This window comes from Panthera onca, chromosome F1 (genome assembly GCF_046562875.1).
Source record: "Panthera onca isolate mPanOnc1 chromosome F1, mPanOnc1 haplotype 2, whole genome shotgun sequence".
Lineage (NCBI taxonomy): Eukaryota > Metazoa > Chordata > Mammalia > Carnivora > Felidae > Panthera > Panthera onca.
This window is the reverse complement of record NC_138355.1, coordinates 59,236,082-59,255,833: the sequence shown is the minus strand read 5'-3', so window position 1 is coordinate 59,255,833 and position 19,752 is coordinate 59,236,082. Positions and strand designations below refer to the sequence as shown.

General features: G+C 42.1%; 1 long non-coding RNA gene across 1 annotated transcript; it reads right to left on the bottom strand.

Annotated features, from left to right (window-relative positions):
• Positions 1 to 1,980: 1,980 nt before the first annotated feature.
• Positions 1,981 to 17,788, bottom strand: LOC132685764 (uncharacterized). The gene is made up of 3 exons (XR_009613314.3): positions 17,536 to 17,788; positions 8,381 to 8,522; positions 1,981 to 2,571 (listed from the first exon to the last, which is right to left on the bottom strand). It is a non-coding gene; the product is annotated as an uncharacterized LOC132685764 (long non-coding RNA).
• Between the last annotated feature and the right edge of the window lie 1,964 nt (positions 17,789 to 19,752).

Here is a 19,752-nt window from a genome sequence, read left to right as displayed (position 1 = left end):
GCGGTCATTTAGAAAATACAGTAGCACCCCATTTTAATTAGAACTGAGTTACAAGAATAAGCCCCTTATGGGTTTTCTAGATAATGGTCAGACCTAAACAAACAAACAAACAAACAAACAAACAAACAAACAGCACGCCTCTCTGAGTGGTATTTTGCAGTATTTTTTTTTCCCTTTACACTGCATTTTAGAATTCTAATAGAGGCATGTCTGGAAATTTTTTAAAACTTGTTAATGATTCATCCACTTTGAGAAAAAAACGGGTGATTTCAGGGGCCCAGGTGTGAGCAACTGATTTAAAACCAGTGTTTCCTGGGCCGCCCGGGTGGCTCAGTCGGTTGGGCATCCAGCTTCGGCTCAGGTCATGATCTCAGAGTTTGTGAGTTCAAGCCCCACGTCGGGCTCTGTGCTGACAGCTCAGATCCTGGAGCCTGCTTCGGAGTCTGTGTCTCCCTCTCCCTCCGCCTCACCCCCACCCCCACCTGTGCTCTGTCTCTCTCTCTCTCTCTCTCTCTCTCTCTCTCAAATAAATAAATAAATAAATAAAATGCAAAACCAGTGTTTCCTCAGTGCATTCGTTCCACAAACATTTGATGAACACCAAATCAGAGTTCGGTTGCAGATGACAGAAACCACTGAACTAATTTCACCAGAAAGCTGTTTAACACAAGAAATGAAGGGCTTACAAAATAGAAGGCTCTGGAGGCCAGAAATCTAGGCCAACACCACGTAGCTCCAGCCTGAAAACAGAGACCCTGGCTGCCACAGAGGAGCCAGGTGCATTCGAGTTGGAGCTGGCCAGCAAGAGCATGGCTGTACCTCCTGACACGGTGGTTTTCAAAGCTCGCTGGGGCGAGGTGGATTGGGAGGCCGTTTCAAGAGGGGACCTTGACTCTAGGAGAATCTGCAAATGAACTCGTTTCTTGTTGGCTTTCTGGCCTCTGCCATGGAGCATGCTTTTCCGTAAGAGAGAGACTTAAGATAGTTAAGTAAGCCCATTGGATGGCATTCGATGTACATTCCTACCCTCCTGGGATACAAAGTGAATAAGAGCCAGTTCCTGTCTTTGAAGAGCTTCCGGTCTAAGGAAACAGACAGACACGCGGACAGAGACATACACGCAGCTGGCGGTGTTGTGTTAGAGACAGGTATTGATGGGGCGGCCGACGAGTGACGTTTGCATCTGGGTTTTGTTGACATATTTGAAAATGCATAAATTAATGGGCTTCAGTTTAAAGAGAAAATATTCTATTATTAACGTGGGTCCCTTTGAATGGGAGAGATATTGATGCCTCCTTTGCTTCCCACTGTCCTGAGGAGGCCCTCTGTCTCCTTGTGTGGTTCCTCGCCTGTCCCTTCAGGAGGCACTCGGTGCCATCATCTGAATTTACTTAGGCGGCGGAACTGGGGGGGGTTACTTGGCAGTGATTAGTCATCAGGCCACTGGCAGAGACGACTGGCACATGGAAAGCCTGAGGCTGAGTTTACTGTTAGCCCTTTGAGTCACAGAGCACCCCCTGTCCCCACCTCCTCCCGCCCCCAGGCTGAACCCAGAGTCCTGTTCAAAGATGTTTCCCCTTCTCTTTGACTTACCTTCTGAATTCATTTTGGAAGAATGTACCAAGATCCTCTGAATCCTACAGGAATGTTGAACTCAGTGAAAAAGTGATGTGGTTAAGAAAGCAAATAATATGCTGAAAGATGTTCATTGCAAGTGGCTAGGGACATCAAAGAGATTGATGAATCTGCATTTCAAAAAGCTGGCAGGGGGTCACATTTCAGCTTACCTCATATCCATCCTGTTTCTATACTGGGGGTTCACTGCCAATGATGTTTCTTCCTTCCCATCAGGACAGAATACTAATATAGCTAGCCCCGGGGTAGAGATGTCTGGAAAAGGTATTGTCTTCTTAAATCAAAGCAGCTCAAAGAAATTTGTCTTTTTTATTAACAATAGAACACAGTTGCTAACATTGGGTGAGCATTTACTATGTTTCAGGCACTGTGCCTAAGTCCTTTACAGGAATTATATCATTTAATCCTCATAGAGTTGCTGAGACCGATAATATTATGAGCCCTATTTTACAGTTCAGGAAAAAATGAGGGGAAAACAGGCTAAGAAAATTGGCCCCGTTGTAAGTGCTGGAGCAAGAATTCGAACTATGTGATGTTGATTTTTTAATTAACAATCACACTCGGTTGAGGTGAAGGGAAGATATATAACAGACATGGTTTAGTGGAATTTGTTTTTTAGGACGAGCAAGAGAGGAGACATACTTTAATAATCTACTACAGTTTAGCTTCCACTGACAATCATGGATTGTTAAGAAACTGGTGGAGAGAAGTGAATGACAGGGACGAAACAGGGATAATAAGCAGCATAGGCAGGGCAATGAAATGAATGACAGTCACTAGAAAGCCACCCCTGCCACCATCTTTGAATGTCAAGGTTGCAGAAAGTCAGGTACTGTGGATTACCTCAGACAAGTGGCTGTTCAGACCTTGCTCCCACATCAGCATCAAGGCATGAGCCACCTCAGGAGATAGCTCTGATTTCACAAAACTCTTTAACTAAAACGAAAAAAAAAATTTTTTTTCTTTGTGTTACTCCAAACCCCGCTTCCCTGTAGCATTAATCTAGTTGTTGTTACTAGCTCTATCTTCTGACGTCATGTAACATAAATCCACCTGACAGCCCTTCTGGGTATTTATCCAAAGAAAATGAAAACACCAATTTGGAGAGATATATGCACCCCTATGGTCATTGTAACATTATTTATAATAGCAGAGACATGGAAACAATCTACGTGTCCATTGACAGATGAATGGACAGCGAAGGAGTGGTGTATATGCGTGAAATAGAATATTAGTCAGCCATTATAAATAATGCAATCTTGCCATTTGTGACAACACGGATGGATCTAGAGGGCATTATGCTAAGTGACATAAGTCAGAGAAAGACAAATACCGTACAATTTCACATATACACGGAATCTTAAAAAGAAAACAAATATAGCAAAATGGAAATAGACTCAGGGATACAGGAAACAGATTTGGATATGGGTCGGGAGGAGACGTTGGGGTGTGACTAAAATATGTGAAAGGGATTAAGAAGTACAAATTTCCACTTTAAAATAAATAAGTCCTCCTTATAAATAAATAAGGATGTAATATACAATGTAAGGAATGTAGTCAATATTACTGTAGTAATAATGTAGTCAATGTAGTCAATAATACTGTAATAACTTTATATGGTGACAGATGGTAACTAGGGGATCATTTCATAATGTATAAAAATATCAAATCACTTTGTGGGGTGCCTGGTTGGCTCAGTCAGAAGACCATGTGGCTCTTGATCTCAGGGTTGTGAGTTTGAGCCTCATCTTGAGTGTACAGATTGCTTAAATAAATAAACTTAAAAAATATCAAATCACTATGGTGTTCACTTGAAACTAATAGGATATTATATGTCAATTGGACTTCTGTAAAAAAGAAATGAAAATAAAGTGCCTCACTCTCCCGGCTCCTTCAACCATCCTTTATGCAAAATGGATTTGAATCATTTATCATTCTAGTCTTTCTCTGTTTAGGCACACTTCAGCTCTAATCCCACTTTGGAGAAAGAATTTTGATAAATGAAGTATATAACGTTGTATAAGACATGTTTAGGGGCTTTAAGCCTCAATTAAAGATAATTGTATAAAATTAACTATTGTTGGGGCGCCTGGATGGCTCAGTTGGATGAACATACGACTCTTGATTTCAGCTCAGGTTATGACCCCAGGGTGGGGGGATAGAGCCCTACATAAGCCTCTGCACTGAGCATGGAGCCTGCTTAAGATTCTGTCTCTATTCCTCTCTGCCCCTGTCCCCCACTCATGCATTCTCCCCCCCTCTCTCTTTCTCCCAAATTAAAAAAAAAATAACTATTTTCAATAGTCCCCTTAAAACCACATACGTATGCGTGGACCATTAGAAGGGTTTACTGGGTGTTATATGTCAGTGATGAATCACTAAATTCTATTCCTGAAACCAATACCACACTCTACGTTAACTAACTTAAATTTAAATAAAATCTAGGAATAAAAGAAAGAACGGTTTAGACTGGAATTATGACCTCCCTTGTTCAGACACCTTAAATGAGACCTAAATTTATATTAGCATTTTGAGTCATCTTGCATCAACTAAGCCTCTAAATCTTTTCCACACCAATGGCTGCTAAGCCACAGACCAAGGGACAATCACTATAAAGGCAGCACAGAAGAGGAAAGAATGTGGGTTTTCCAAGCTTTTTCACCCATTTAGCAATTCATGTTAATATTACCCATTCATTCATCAACTCACTCTCTTGTCCATCCCACAAGCAGTTACCAAATACATAAATCTGTCCAGTTATGCATAACATACTTGGGTGGGCTGAATGTGAAAGAAATATGAGACATTAGTCCCTGCCTTCAAGAAACCTATAATCTAGTTAGGGAGGGGGAAAAACCTACAAAACAAGATGAGTTCTTGAAGCATCACACTGGAAAAGCATGGAATTGATCCAGAAACCCTGAATTCTAGACAGAACTTTGACTGAAGCCAGTCACATCACTTCTCCGGGCTCAGTTTTCCTATTTAAGTAATGAGACGCTTGGAGTTTTCAGGTTCTTTCTAGTTCTAAGGTTCTATGCTTACGAATGCCAGATGACTGCAAGCTTCTTGAGTGTGGGAACCACACTATATTTAAGTTTATTTTTCATTAAACTGTACAGTGATAACCAGTTGTATCACTTAGTACATATTTATTGAATGGGCTCAATTCAACACTACCCCTTGGCTTCAGTTTGGAGTACAAAAAGCACCCCAAGTCAACCCCCAAATAGGCATGGGAGTTTTAATTCCAAGGGTGACTGGTGTGATGGCCCAAAGACGTGGATATGCAGTCCTGATGCTCAGGTGCAGAGATGGCACACACATCCTGAGCCATGATCAAGGAGTGAGGTCCAAAGTATACACTAACCAGGCCCACACTGCCTACTTTTCCTCAGGGCTCCTGCCCCTTATCTCTTTAGGTATTACACCCCTCCCCCCCAAATCCCGCTTGGCTCCTTTTGCTCTCTTATCAAAGTGTTTGACGGCCCATAAAGAAAAGTTGGATAGAGAATCTGTTACTTTTTTCCAAAGCTGAAATAGTCCCAGTACTAACAGCAGCACCTTCTCCCTGATAAGCCCAGATTTCTTGCTGTGGAAGCAGAAGCACACACACACACACACACACACACACACACACACACAGATACACACACACACACACAATTGCTAGATGGTTACCCTGCTAGATTAGTCTTTATGTAGCTGTCTGTACATACAGAAGAAGGAAGGCGACAATAAAACTCTTGGCAGAATAATATGCCAGGTGGGGTGAAATAAAAATGGAACTTGCAGTCTGGAAGTTGAGGTGGAAAAAGCTACTTGTGGGGAAGGGGGAAGGTGACGGGTTGTTTGGAGACTCTGAATGTTAAGCTGATGAGTTTTAATTTGATGCAAGAGGGAGCCACTGCAGGATCTTTAGCCACTGCAGGATTATGCCACGTATTGTAGCTATTTATCCCCATGTCCCAAATCCTTCATAGACTGTAAACTCCTTAAGGTGGAAAAACACAGGAAGTAGGAAGACAGGCAAAGTGCTGGTCCCACTAACTCTGGTGAGTGGTGAAAGGCTGTTTTTCTACATCACTTTGAATGAGGAGGCACACTGTTGCTGAAAGAGCAGTTGTAAGTGATAGTTAAAATAGCAACTTGAAATCTACACAGTCTTGATTTTGAAAAGAACTTAGACTCTGGAAGTTGTTACCCTGGGAAAACTTGATTCCCACCAGCATCTATTTGAGGGACTGAGAAATAAAAGCTCAGGCAACTTTGGAAACACTTAGGCAAATGGCATTTTGATGAGTTAACTGTAAGTAGATCAGGAACACATGGATTAAATCTTCCAGAGAATACCCATTGGCTTAAAGAGTAAAAGTCCAGTGTTGTTGACATCATCGAGTTTGGGTTTTGCTGAGCTCCCTATCTTTGGAAAATCAGTTTAAGACTGTCATCAGATGTATGCAGCTGTGGGTTTTTCTCAGATCTGCTTTATGGTTTTATGGCTTTCAGAGTGAAGCCAAAAGTCTTCCAACAGTCATGGCAAGATGAAGATCTGTAAATTTTTGAAAGCATGTTCCCAGGCAGACCCATCATGGCCAGAGCCTTTTGTAGCTGGTACCAGCCTAAGGGTCAAAGTTACAAGAAAATGAATTGGGAATTTGTGTTTAGAGACTGTCCTGGGTCGCAAATTTTGCTGGGATATTGCAAATGGAAAATTTGGCCATTTCTGGTTGTCTTAAAAATTTAAACTGCAATTAAAATGGAAAATAAAACTCTCCTGGGGTGCCCAGGTGGCTCAGTCAGTTAAGTGTCTCACTTCGGCTCAGGTCATGATCTCACAGTTCGTGGGTTTGAGCCCCACATCAGGCTCTGTGTTGAATGCTTGCTCGGAGTCTGGAGCCTGCTTCGGATTTGGTGTCTCTTCTCTGCCCCTCCTCTGCTCATGCTGTCTCATTCTGTCTCTCAAAAATAAATGTAAATAAAAAGAATTTAAAAAAAAGAAAGAAAATAAGACTCTCAAACATTTCTGAGCTCATGCTTATAAGTAACAATTGTAGGGCTGTTCTGCAGCTCAGAAAAGACAAGGTCACGGAAAAAAAAATAAAGCAGACTTGGTGGTGGATGAGCCTCTCCTCCAACCACCCCTTTCTAACATCTTCAAGTTCACAGTGACAATTGGAGGCACTGTCATCCTTTTGAAGGGAGGTTGTAGGGGGTGGGGAGGGTGAAAGAGAGGCTGGGCAACCCTCAACTTTCATCTTCTTAAGTTGCAGAGCAACTTTGGTGAAAATAGTGCATTTTCGCATTTCAGAAATCAATGTTTAGTGTGCACACACAGGATGGCTGCATATACAACATTCATTCTGCAAAGTGTCTGCATATAACATTCAATAGCTCGCACACAAAGCGACTTGATATTTTCAAGAGAGAGGACCACTGATTTCATATTTATGTTATCTCCAGATCTATTCCTTTGTGCCATCTTTCAAATCTGCCTGTACTTGACATCTATAAAGGAGACAAAACTTTTTCATTTGGGTTCAACATTTTACGTTGTAATTGATGGGTGCAAAAGCTATGAGAGACCATATATGAATCAGCACTGGCAACATTGATGAAGAGTTTTTATTAATAGGACAAAGACTATCAAGAAAATCCATAGGACCAAGTCAGAAATCTGCAGGACCTGAGGATGTTCAACACTTCTTTTCAAAAAGCTAACACATATTTAAAATATGATGCATAGTCTTCAAATGAGATTGGGAGGTAATAGAGTAATGTGATCCAACTCATAGTTTTGCTCCTTTCTGGCCATATTACCTTGAAGATAATTAGCTTCTCCAAGACTTATTTCCTCATTCATGAAATCAGGATACACAGGAGTCCTCCCTTAGCCACGATTTTGGTTTCACTTTCCATGGTTTCAGTTACCTGCGGTCAACCACGCTCTGGAATGGGTGGTCTTCTTTCTGACATATGTCAGGAGATCAACAGTAGCCTAAAATGCTACGTCACAGGGCCCACGTCATTCACCTCGCTTCATCTCATCACACAGGCATTTATCATCTCACATCATCACAAGAGGAAGGGTGAGTGCAGCATAGTAAGATATCTTGAGAGAGAGAGAGAGAGAGACCACATTCACATCACTTTTTTTATAGTGTATTAGCAGAGTTGTTCTATTTGATCATAAGTTATTGTAGTTAATCTCTTACTGTGCCTATTTTAAAAACTAAATTTTTTCAGGGTGCCTGGGTGGTTCAGTTGGTTAAGTGTCCGATGCTTGATTTCGGCTCAGTTCATGATCTCACGGTCATGAGATCGATCCCTGCGGTGGGCTTTGTGCTGACAGCGTGGAGCCTGCTTGGGATTCTCTCTCCCTCTCTCTCTCTGCCCCACCCCTCAAAATAAATAAATAAACATTAAAAAATTTAAAAAGTAACTCAACTTTTTCATAGGTATGTATGTAAAGGAAAAACCATAGTATAGAGAGAGTTCAGTACTATCCACAGTTGCAAACATTAAAAACATTAAAATAAACATTAAACATTAAAATATTAAATAAATTAAATAAACATTAAGCATTAAAAAACTTAAAAAGTACCTAAACTTTTTCATAGGTATGTATGTAAAAGAAAAACCATAGTATAGAGAGTTCAGTACTATCCACAGTTTCAGACGCCCACTGGGAGTCTCTGATTGTACATCCGCCGTGGATAAGGGGAATTGTTCTAAAAGGACCTACCTGATGGAGTCACTGTGGTAATTACGTGAGATAATATATGAAGGGAACTTAAAAACATGCTTCTGTTAGTAAATGTTGGTTCGTACTGCTTTTGATATCAACAATCCTCTTGTTGCTGCTTTTTTAACGATGACAGCTGCTACTGAAAAGAATAGGACAAGAGGAAAAATATCAAGTCACACATTTAAAAAAAAATTTTTATGTTTATTTTTGAGAGAGAGAGAGAGAGAGAACACCAGCAGGGGAGGGGCAGAGAGAGAGAGGGAGACACAGAATTCGAAGCAAGCTCCAGGGTCTGAGCAAGCATTCAGCACAGAGCCCGATGCGAGGCTCGAACCCACGAACCCTGAGATCATGACCTGAGCCGAAGTTGGACGCCTAATCAACTAAGCCACTCAGGTGCCCCACACATTTTTTTTTTTCCCTGACAATAGATCTTCTCTAAGGTGAGTAATGACTTAGTGAGAGACCGAGTTGTAAGTTGCCAGCATGAGGAAGACAAAATGAGAATGGTCTGATCAGCAGAGAAAAACTCTTCCATGAGTGGACCTCAGGAGCTACAGAACTCTTCTGAAATGGTAAGCATTTTCTTTGTCTCAGAAACCTTTTTTTTCTCATTGTAAGCAATACAAGATGGCTGAAGCACAGTGACATATTTAAACAGGAGATGGCCTCTTTTTTATGTATATGATTACAGCGGCAGAGGAAACAACCATAGGATAAAACATGCATCTGATCACTAAAAGTACGAATTCCATTAGCTACGTTGAATTCAGCTCTCCCTGTGGCCAGGCCCCATGCTAAAGGCTTTACATACACTTCCTCCCTGAATCCTACAAACAAGTCAATGAGGTGGCACGATTGTTATTGTCCCCATTTTATGAATGAGGTGATTGTGGATTAGCACATTAGGTGACTTAAATCTAGCAAGGGAGACAGATATTAGACCAATAATCACACAGACAAATATATGATTGTAAACTGTGTTCACTTTACAACCGGAGCCAGTGAAGCACAGAGGTAAAGAATCAGGCAGGAGTCTGGCAACTCACTGCTTATGTTTGAATCCTAGCGCTGCCACTTACTAGTGGTGAACTTTGGGCAAATCGCTTACACTGTCTGTGCCTCAGTTTTCTTGCCTATAAAGTGGGATACTAATGGTGACAGTTGTGTGGATTAAATGAGTGAATATACTTTTTGTGCTTAGAGAATTACCTGGCCTACAATGAGCCCTCAATATATGTTAAGCCCGCTATAATTCCTCTCTTACATATAAGAAAACAAGGGTAGAGAGGTCAAGTAATTTTGCCAAGTCCCATTACTTATTGGGAAGGAAAGCTAGAATCTGTCCATGTCAGATTCCAAGGCCTACTCTCTTAGTTAGGCTCCTCCCTAAGCATCAGCCGTAACCAAGGGGAGAGGTGGTCCTTCTGGACAAAGTGGGATGTAGGGGCCATGAGATGAAGCAGGAGCATGGGTAGAATGTCACAACTCTCGCTGTTTTCTGTTGTAAGAATGGAGGGATTGATAGTGTCAGTATGTAGATGTCACCTGGACAGGCAGGGAAGATGTCTTCCTCTGGCTCTTCACCATCCTCTGACAACCCCTGCATTGTTCCACTCTTGGCCTTGACCATACGAAACACTCGGGGGCACAAATGCGCCCAGCTCTCCATGATTATGAGCAGTTGGTTTGACAGGCAGATGGCTCATGTGATATGGTCTTCAGCCCTCCAACATGGACTCCCTAAAAGTCTCCACGTTGAATGACTACTGTCTTGGTCAAAACTAGATGTTCTTAAATCCTTCGAAATTTATTGTAGAAAGTTTCATATCAGAACCTAGTACATTTGACTTTTCTTTCAGAATAATGTGATTGGTCAGTCTAGATTCTCAATGCCAAGTTTATATTCTTATTAAATGAGATAAGAATTTAAGTAAAAATTATCTGGAAGGAAATTCTTTCACAGGAGTCTATCTTTACTCCCAAATTTTCAGAAATAAAAATTTCCTTCATGTAATTTCTTCCAGTAAATCTAGTGCATTATGTAGTAATCCTAATTATTTTCAGTATAATAAAATAACTTTAGAATATATTAGTCTTAAGACAGGTTTTATCAGGGCAGTATTTGTCTTCTTCTTAAAGGTGTGTGAGGGAGAAGGGGAGAGAGAGAGAGGGAAGGAGACAGAGAGGTATGAGAGAATTTCTATTTTCTATAGTGCCTCAGTTTTATTTTCCACCAGTTACTAAGTATAGTGTCTTAGTGACGCCATTTAAACTCTCTGAGCTTCAGTTTTTCAACTGTAATTTTCTCTGATATCCTTTCAGGGTTATAGTGAGACTCCAAATAGATAATATCTAAAAATTTCTTCATAAACTCTATATAATTATAAAAGAATTACAATTGTTCATATGTGTCTAGTAAATAATTATATACATGGAATGAATTTGCCTAGTTGGGCTATTGGGGTTCAATCTTAGCCTTTGGAAAAGAACATATACCTTTGATGTCAATAAGTATTGACATGGAATACCTTTACATGTTCCATTACATGGAACATGTAATACCTTTACATGTTCCAATAAGGCATTCACTTATGCATCTGATAGTTGCCTATGCTGAAACCATGGCCCCAAACCCAATGACCCACTGTAGCAAAACAATATACAACCACCCTCTTCAAGGATCACAGAAGAAAAACATGGGCATATATAACCATAACACAAAGTTGAACATCAAAAATACTATGAAGTGAGGAGTCAAGCACAAGTGCTATTTTGGGTGGGGATGGGGGCCAGCAAATTATTTCCAGTTGGTAAGAGTGAAAAATGAAAATGTCCAGCTGTACTGTGCAAAGAAGAAGAGCTTGCCTGGACCCCAGGGGCAGTGGTATGACGTGTGGGTATTGGACATGAGGAATGAAAAGAGAAAGGGGTGAGTAGAGAACAGTGTTCTAGGAGAAATCAGCTCTGTGAGCGGGAACATTTTACATCGCTCCTTTTCAAAGTACAATCTGGGGGTTTCCTGATTTGTGAACTGATGAACAATGTGCGTGTTCCTTTATGAGTTCTTGGGGGAAAGAGGGATGATGCGCAAACTCCCAGATTTTCATTTTTATGACTAAAAGCAAATTATTACCGACTGAATAACTGTATGACTAAAGATGACTAATATTTGCTATATATACACCAAAATTTGTAAGTTACTAGAATTTCCTTAGGTCTATGACTCTATCCTACTGAAGAGTCTGAGTGCTGAGATCAAGTTTATGCTGTCTTCGTAGACACCCAGATAGTTGGATGCCCCCTACCCACTGCTATCCCTCAGTCATCTCCAGAGGTGAAATTGTTATTTGTGTATTTTAGGTGCTATCGTAAGTTGATCATCGCTTTCAATTTTTGGGTTTTATTTACAAATTCTTTTTAGGTTTACTCTTGTTTTATTTTATTTTATTTATTTAAAATTTTTTTGTTAATGTTTACTTATTTTTGAGAGAGGGATAGAGAACCAGCAGGGGAGGAGGAGAGAGAAGGAGACATAGAATCTGAAGCAACGCTCCAGGCTCTCAGCTGTCAGCACAGAGTCCAATGTGGGGCTCGAACCCATGAACCATGAGATCACGACCTGAGCTGAAGTTGGACACTTAACTGACTGAGCCATTCAGGCGTCCCCTCTTGTTTTATTTTTTGAACCATGAATCATTGCTGGGCTTTTACCATTTTGATAACTATTGAGATTTTTCTATATGCTTTATCACCAAGTTCTTTTCTTTTGGACAAAGGAAATAAGTGATAGAGATGGGACCACATGTCTTCTGTCCTGACCTAATATATCTCTCCTACCCTGTATACAACATTTGTTTTACCACCCTGTCCTGCTGCCTTTGGACAAATCTTGTTGGCTTTTAGGAAAGAAGACAATGTAAAGGTACAATGTAAAATTCCTGATTATGTTGACCAGGAGCTGACTAATTATGATCCGTGGGTCAGATCTGGTCTGCTGTGTTTATAAATAAAGTTTCATTGGGACACAGCCATGCCTATTTTTTTGTATATGATCCAAGGCTGCTTTTGTACTATAATGACAGAGTTGAGTTGCACCAAAGTCCCAGAAGCCTTAACATTTTACTTTTTGTCCCTTTACAGAAAATATCTTCTGACCCCTGGTCCAGACCTTAGGAGTGAAGCTATTTCCCAAAGGAAAATCTCATAGCTCATTTTGGGGAGAAAAATATGATATGGGCATATCTAAGAAGTGAATCAGAGCAGGTTGTGATAATTCACTGAGCAATCTGATCACATTAGGAAAGACTATTTTACGAGTCACTTTCATCTTGAAAGGGCACAATCAGATCTTTGTAGGTGAAACAGAAGTACACAAAATGTAAGTGATTATTTGATGAATAATAATAAAATGTACCCACTTAAAATTAGTAATTCTTTAACTTTTCAGGGGTTTCCTATTCTTTCTCATTACATTGTTTTGAATTTTTTTAATGTTTATTTTTGAGAGAGAGAGAGAGAGAGAGAGAGAGAGGCAGGGAAGGGGCAAAGCGAGAGGGAGATACAGAATCGAAGCAACGTTCCAAGCTCTGAGCTGTCAGCACAGAGCTTGACGCAGGGCTTGAGCTTACGAACCATGAGATCATGACCTGAGCCGAAGCCGGGAGCTTAACCGACTGAGCCACCCAGGCGCCCCCTAATTACATTGTTTTTCATCATCAGCCAAATCTTTTTGTCAAGAAATAAACTCATCTTGAAATTTCACCCTGCCTTTCTTCTCCCATCCTCCAATTATTCCTCCTCATCTTGTGTTCTGTCATGCATACATCTTATGGCAAACAATATTTATTTGTCTTTCGGCTCACTAGAATCTCTAAATGTGTTTTGATGGCCTTGGGAATTGAATACAAGCCTTTAGGATGGGGCCAAGTCCGGGTTTTATCCTGAGAATATGATGTAATTAATATAAGCTAGCTTATATATTCTTCACTTTCAATAGGAAAAATGTCTTACAACACACCAGCCTTGTGAAGTTATCTACCTGAGATCTTAGGACCTTGGGTGGCTTCCTCAAATGCCTGCCGATGGTAGGATTGACTATGAATGTAGCTCCAGCTGCCATGGTGCTTTTCCCCAGGGTTCTCTGGTAGGATCCTCATTTTGTTTGCGTATGTTTTGGTTTGCTTACAGTGATATCATTGACTTTCACCCTGAAAAACATTCTATGCCACTGCATTGAATAGCTGAAAGTCCATTTTGTGTTCATGCCATTCAGCTCTGATTGACTAGGCGACTGAGATGTTCATAACTGGGCTTAATCCTTTATTTTAAAATTAATACTAAAAGGTTACACTTTATTCACAAAAATTGTGAAATAGTTCAGATTGTATTGGGAAGTCTTTCTGGTTTGTTGGCCATGTCAAATGGCCAGGCAAATTGTTTACTTCTCCCTTGAATTTTTATTTAAAAATCCAAATTTCACAACCAGTACAGATTTCCCAGGCAGTGTTTGCTCAAAGTGGATTCCTTCTAGAAATACGTGATATGTTTCTAAATTAAAAAAAATTAATCTGAAAAAAAAATCAACATTTCAGAGTAACTTGAGATTCCTCTGTTTTGAAAAAGCGTGCTACGTCTATTTATATACAAGCCACCATTGCAATTAATTCCCAGCTTTTAGAAACCCAGAATTTATTCTAGTGGGGTTTTGTTGTTATAAAACGAGATGCCACAGTAAGGAAAAATACATGGTTCTAATTATTGTGCTTTTTTTTTTTCTTTTCTGAGATATGTTTTTCCATGACACTTCAATATTTCTTTTGCAGGTGGTCAGCAATTTTATTAACAATTGGCAAACCTACTCCTACAAAGCCAACATTACCAAATTATAAAGCAAGTCACTGGAGAAGAAAAATTAGGCTATGGGTAGGCTCCTCATGGGGTTTACAACATCGTCAACATTTGAACTGCTCTGAACTAAACTGTAGATTACAATTTTAAGGGGGTGGGGTGGGGGTGATTTCTACTTTCTATGAACAGCTTCCAACTCCACTTTAGGAGCATATGGAAATTGAGAATATTCTTGATTTTGCAATACGACTATTGTCTTTTCTCAGGATTACGAAAAAGTAGAAGACGCAATGAAAATAGAGTGCAAATTATGAGGGCACATGTTTAAATTATAACCTTGGCTGGCACGGCAACATCTTCTCAAATTTTTTATTTGGTGAAATTAAATCTTGAATACTGTAATTCTGGATTTTCTGAAGTTTAACAAGACCTGTCTGAAGCCTTTGGGGTAACAAATGAAATTTCAACACTGCGAGTGACTCACATCTGTTACTTCACATGGTCGTTCTTGGAGTTCACAGGTCAGCATCTTTCCTCATGGGGTCTTTACCCCAAGTGTCCCTGCTCAGGTCCACACTCCTGTCTGTGCTGAAAATGACTCTCCCTCCCCTGTGAACCTTGTACCACGACTATAGATGTGAAAGCCTGAGGAAGAACTGGGGGTAACTCGTTCCTTCCCCCAAGTAAGGGGACCTGGCTTTTCGGGTTCTGGCACCAGCTTTGACACTATCAGGTGGGTATCATGAAGACTTGGCTAAACAATTAAGAGGCCTGGTTACTGCGTTTTAGACTTCGGGAAGCTGGCTGTGTACATATGTCCTTTCAGAGACTCCCTAATTGTATGACAGAGACACTCCGTGTCATTTGCGTATATGTCACCTTTCTTGCCATGCATGTGGAAGCTCATGTGCAGGGGCTGGACTTCATATCCTGTTGCGTAACTGGAGAGACCACGGTCCAGCCTCAGAGGGGAAATGTCTGTACGCACCCTTCTGGGTCATCTAACAATGTGTAAGATAAGGAAGTGGAAACCAAAGCATAGTTGTGTGTATGTGGGTGCGTATTTGGGATGGCGGGCTCAGAAGCCCAAAGGAGAACCAGAGTATAGACCAACTCTGGTCTCTTATGAACACAGGCCCCGTCACTAACATTCTGTTCTCCCAATAATCAGGAAGATAAGATAGCAAGGCCAGAACACTCCATGAGTGATGAATGCCTGGCTCTCATGTGGCTGGCCACTCACAAGGCAGCTACTCACTGGCTCTCCCTCTTACATTCTGAGAACTAACTCTTAATGTCTGCGGGAGGGACTCCAAGGATTGCAGAGATATGGCCGGAGATTTGGTTGAAGACCAGCTGGACTTTCTGCCATGATTGCAGGCCTCAAACAATTGGAAGACAGTTTGGTAGATTCTTCTTAAAAAACGAAACATACCATTACCATACAATCCAGCAATTGTGTTGGTATTTACCCAAATGAGCTGAAAACTTATGTTCACACAAAAACCTGCACATGGATATTTTAGAAGCTTTCTGCACAATTGCCCACACTTGGAAGGAACAAAGATGTCCTTCAGCAGGTGAATGTGTAAACTGTGCTATATCCAGACGGTGGAATACTATACAGCACCGAAAAGAAATGAGCTATCCGGAGCACCTGGGTGGCTCAGTTTTCTGACCGCCCAACTTCGGCTCGGGTCATGATCTCACGGGTTGTGGGTTTGAGCCCCATATCCAGCTTGCTGCTGTCAGCCTGTCAGCGCAGAGCCCATTTCAGATCCTCCGTCCCCCTCTCTCTGCCCCTCCCCCACTTTCACTGTCTCAAAAAGAAATAAACATTTTCTAAAAAAAAGGAAACGAGCTATCAAGCCACGAAAAGACACGGAGGAACCTTACGTACATATTAAGTGAAAGAAACCAATGTGAGAAGGCTACGTACTGTTTGATTCGAATTATATGACATTATAGAAAAGCCAAAACTGAAGACAGTAAAAAGATCAGTGGTGGCCAGGGATCGGGAGGAGGGAGAGATGAATGGGCGGAATACAGAGGATTTTTAGGGCAGTGAAAATATTCCGGTGGACACATGTCATTATAAACATTTGTCAAAACCGATAGAATGCACGATGCTGAGAGTGAACCCTAAGGTAAAGTGTGGACTTGGGGCGATTGTGACGTGGCAGTATACGTTCATCTCTTTTAGCAAGCGTGCCACTCAGGCAGGGGGTGTTGATAGTGGGGAAGCCTGCGCATGGGTAGGGGCAGGAGGTATATGGGAAATCTCCGTATCTTTCGCTCAGTTTTACAGTGAACCTAAAACTGTCTAAAACTAAAAACTATTAGAAAACATACTCAAACGATCCTTAAGCAAAGGCTAAGCCAGAGCCCCCAGGCTGGGCTGGAGCCAGTGCTGGGAGGGCTGGGGAAGTTTGATTCTCACTGGGCCTGGAGACCCTGAGGGAGATAGCACCCAGACAGTCTGGGGTCTTCGTGCGTGGGAATTGCTCTCCTCTATCTTTCATTTGTGAGCGGAGTTGACCAACTCTGGATGGAGGACCTAGGGTCCAGCCTCTCAGTGGGGGACATTGGAATGGGAAGCACGCACTCGGCTGAACCAGATAGATTCATAAGCAGAGAATGTGGCGGGAGAACTGGCTTTTGAGATTTTAGTTTGCAGCTCCCTCCTGTTGCCTTCTTTCCTGATTCCCCCGGATGCAGGCGGGCATTTTGGATTCCCATACCCCAAAATGTTTTGCAGGGGAGAGTGCAGGAGCTGGCGAAGTCAGGATTCTGTTTGTTTTGTCAACTGCAGTTACTTAATGAAGCCTGTGAAGTGTCCCGAGCAGAAGGGAAATTAGGGCAGAGCATGCAAGAACCAGCTGCACATGTGACCCCTGATTCTAGAAGGCAAAAGTCGCACCCACTTCGCGACAGCATCCGGGGCTGCCAGCTTGGGCACCATGGTGGTCCCTGGGTGCAGGGCGAGGCCCCCAAGGGATCACTGCATGGCATGCCTCAGAAAGCTGAGCTCTGGCACATGACTGCATGGGGAAGAGCCCTCCACCCCAGTATGGGATGCAGGCAGCCGAGCCAGCAGACGTGAAGAGTCCAGGTGGGAATGGGACAAAGAATTCACGTTAGTCGTGCCCAGGGAGGAAGGAGTGCCTGAAATTCCAGGGCTTCTGTCACACCCAATAGTAGCTGAGATTAAATAGACTCCACGTCAGATTTGCATAAACACACCGTTTACAGCACACTAAAGGTTCTGTTTGCAGATTCTTGCTCACAACATCTGCCCATACCTTGGACAACCTTTTGTGAAATGTGACACACGGCAGTTCCCGAGCACGGCAGCCCTCAAATATCTCCATCGCAAGGGATGGTCTTTGCTACGCACGCATAACCAATAGGCCCATTTCACTGGTTTGTTCAAGAAAAGGAGCACCAAAGACCGGGTCTCCACGGCTTGCCATTGAGAAAACTGTTTTCAGCTTCTGCATGGGTTTTTCTCGCAGGTTTCTATTTTTCCCAACAAAGTTTTGAAGTCTTAGAGTATCGGCGCCGTCCGGAAATAATGATGTGAATCGTCACCGTGGTTACGCTCACGCGGCCGCCGTCTCATAAAACAAACACAACGTAATAGAAGAGACACGTCTCTCATGCAGAGGAACTCCCAATCATTTATGTGAATACATGGCCCTTAAGGAGGGGGAACATGATCCCCTACCCCTTAAATGTCCACAGTGGCTTCCTTTCAGGAAGCAAGGCTTTGAAAGGGGGAAAGAGAGTGACTTCCCAGTGGCGAAAGTGGACAAGCACTATGTCAGCCACGTGAGCAGGTTAACATTAATACGGATAAATCACATCAAAAGTATATACCCGTGGTATGGTGTGCTAACAATGTTACTTTACCTCTGTATTCTCCCTCCTAAAATCCTGTAACCCCAGTCTAATCGTGAGAAAAACATCAGCCAAATCCCAATTGAGGGACGTTCTACAAAATACCCGACCAGGCTTCCTCAAAACTGTCAAGGCCAACAAAAACGAGGAAAGACCGAGAAACTCACAGCCAAGAGGAGCCTAAAGAGACATGGGGACCAACTGGATTTCAGGGGTCTCTTTTGCTGTTGTTGTTCACCCTCGTCTGCTATATCCTCAGCGCCCTGCACAGAGCTTCAGTATACTTAGCCCTCAAATCATTATCGAATACGCGAAAGAATAAAGAAAGGAAGGACTGTAATGGCCTTTGAACTGGCCCTTCAGATATCTCTATATGCTTGGGTGATGACAAGTATATGAAAAATAGCAAAGTCCTCCTAGGAAAAAGTGACCTAACCAGTATCTGTATTAAAAAAAAAAAAAAAAAAAATAGGAGAAATGGGGCATCCGGGTGGCTCAGTTGGTTAAGCATCTGACTCTCGATTTAGGCTCAGGTCATGATCTCAAGGTTCATGAGTCTGAGCCCCAGACGGGGCTCTCTGCTGTCACCTGCTTCAGATCCTCTGCCCCCTGGCTCTCTGCCCCTCCCCCACTCTCTCTCTCTCACAAAATAAATAAACATTGAAAACAAAAACAGTAGGAGAGATGGAAGGAGGAGTTATCTAAGCCTCAGGTGAAATTATTCCACAAAGGTAAAGAGAAATTTACTTCCGCCGGCAGGGAAGAAAGCTGATCACCGTCTCCTAAAATGGGTGTTAGCCCACATTACGGCTGGACAAAGTAAGGCTCAGATAACTGTTTTGACAACAGTTAGGAAATGGCAGCACTGGAATGTGAGTCCCCATGTTTTCATCTGTAACAAATATTTTCGAGGCTCCATTCTGTGCCAGTTGGGTGCCAAGGCACTGCCGTGTACCCAACTGATGCCTTTTTCTCCAGGGCTAGACCCTCTAAACAGCACAAGCATTTGGGAACTGTATCACTTAAACTCATGTAGCATGGGGTACCTGAGAAGAGGAAAGCTAAAATCGAATATTGGCATTTATTGCAAACCTGAGGAGTAACAATAGACCTGAAATGCAGTGATAGTGGAAGAAATGGGAAGGCCCGATAAGGGGGCCCTGCCATTCTAGGGAGGACCTTCCCCACACCCTGTTGTGTACGTCCTTTCTTCCGTAGGGAGCTCGGCAGCGTCTGGGGGCACATAAAAGCCGTTGAGATGTATTAAGAAATGACAACTGTCTGAATGGTGTTTCACTGCATACTTTCCAGGTTTATTTGCTCACAGAATTCCTTAGCTTATTTATGGATCGCAATTTACCTTGCATAGCAAGAGTGATTTGTAGAACACACTCTGGAAAGCCTTCTTTGATCAAGGGGTTGCCAAATGCAGTTAGAATGGAGAACGCGAACAGTGTTTCCAGCGCCTGGAACAGATATCTGTGCACAGAGCTCAGGCACTAGTGAATAAATAAATGAATGAATGAATGTAAGAATTGTGAACACCTTGGCAGAGCTAATGGATGTAAGTGGCTCTGTTTTTGTTGCTTTGTTTGCTTATTTTGAAAGGGTCGGGAGCT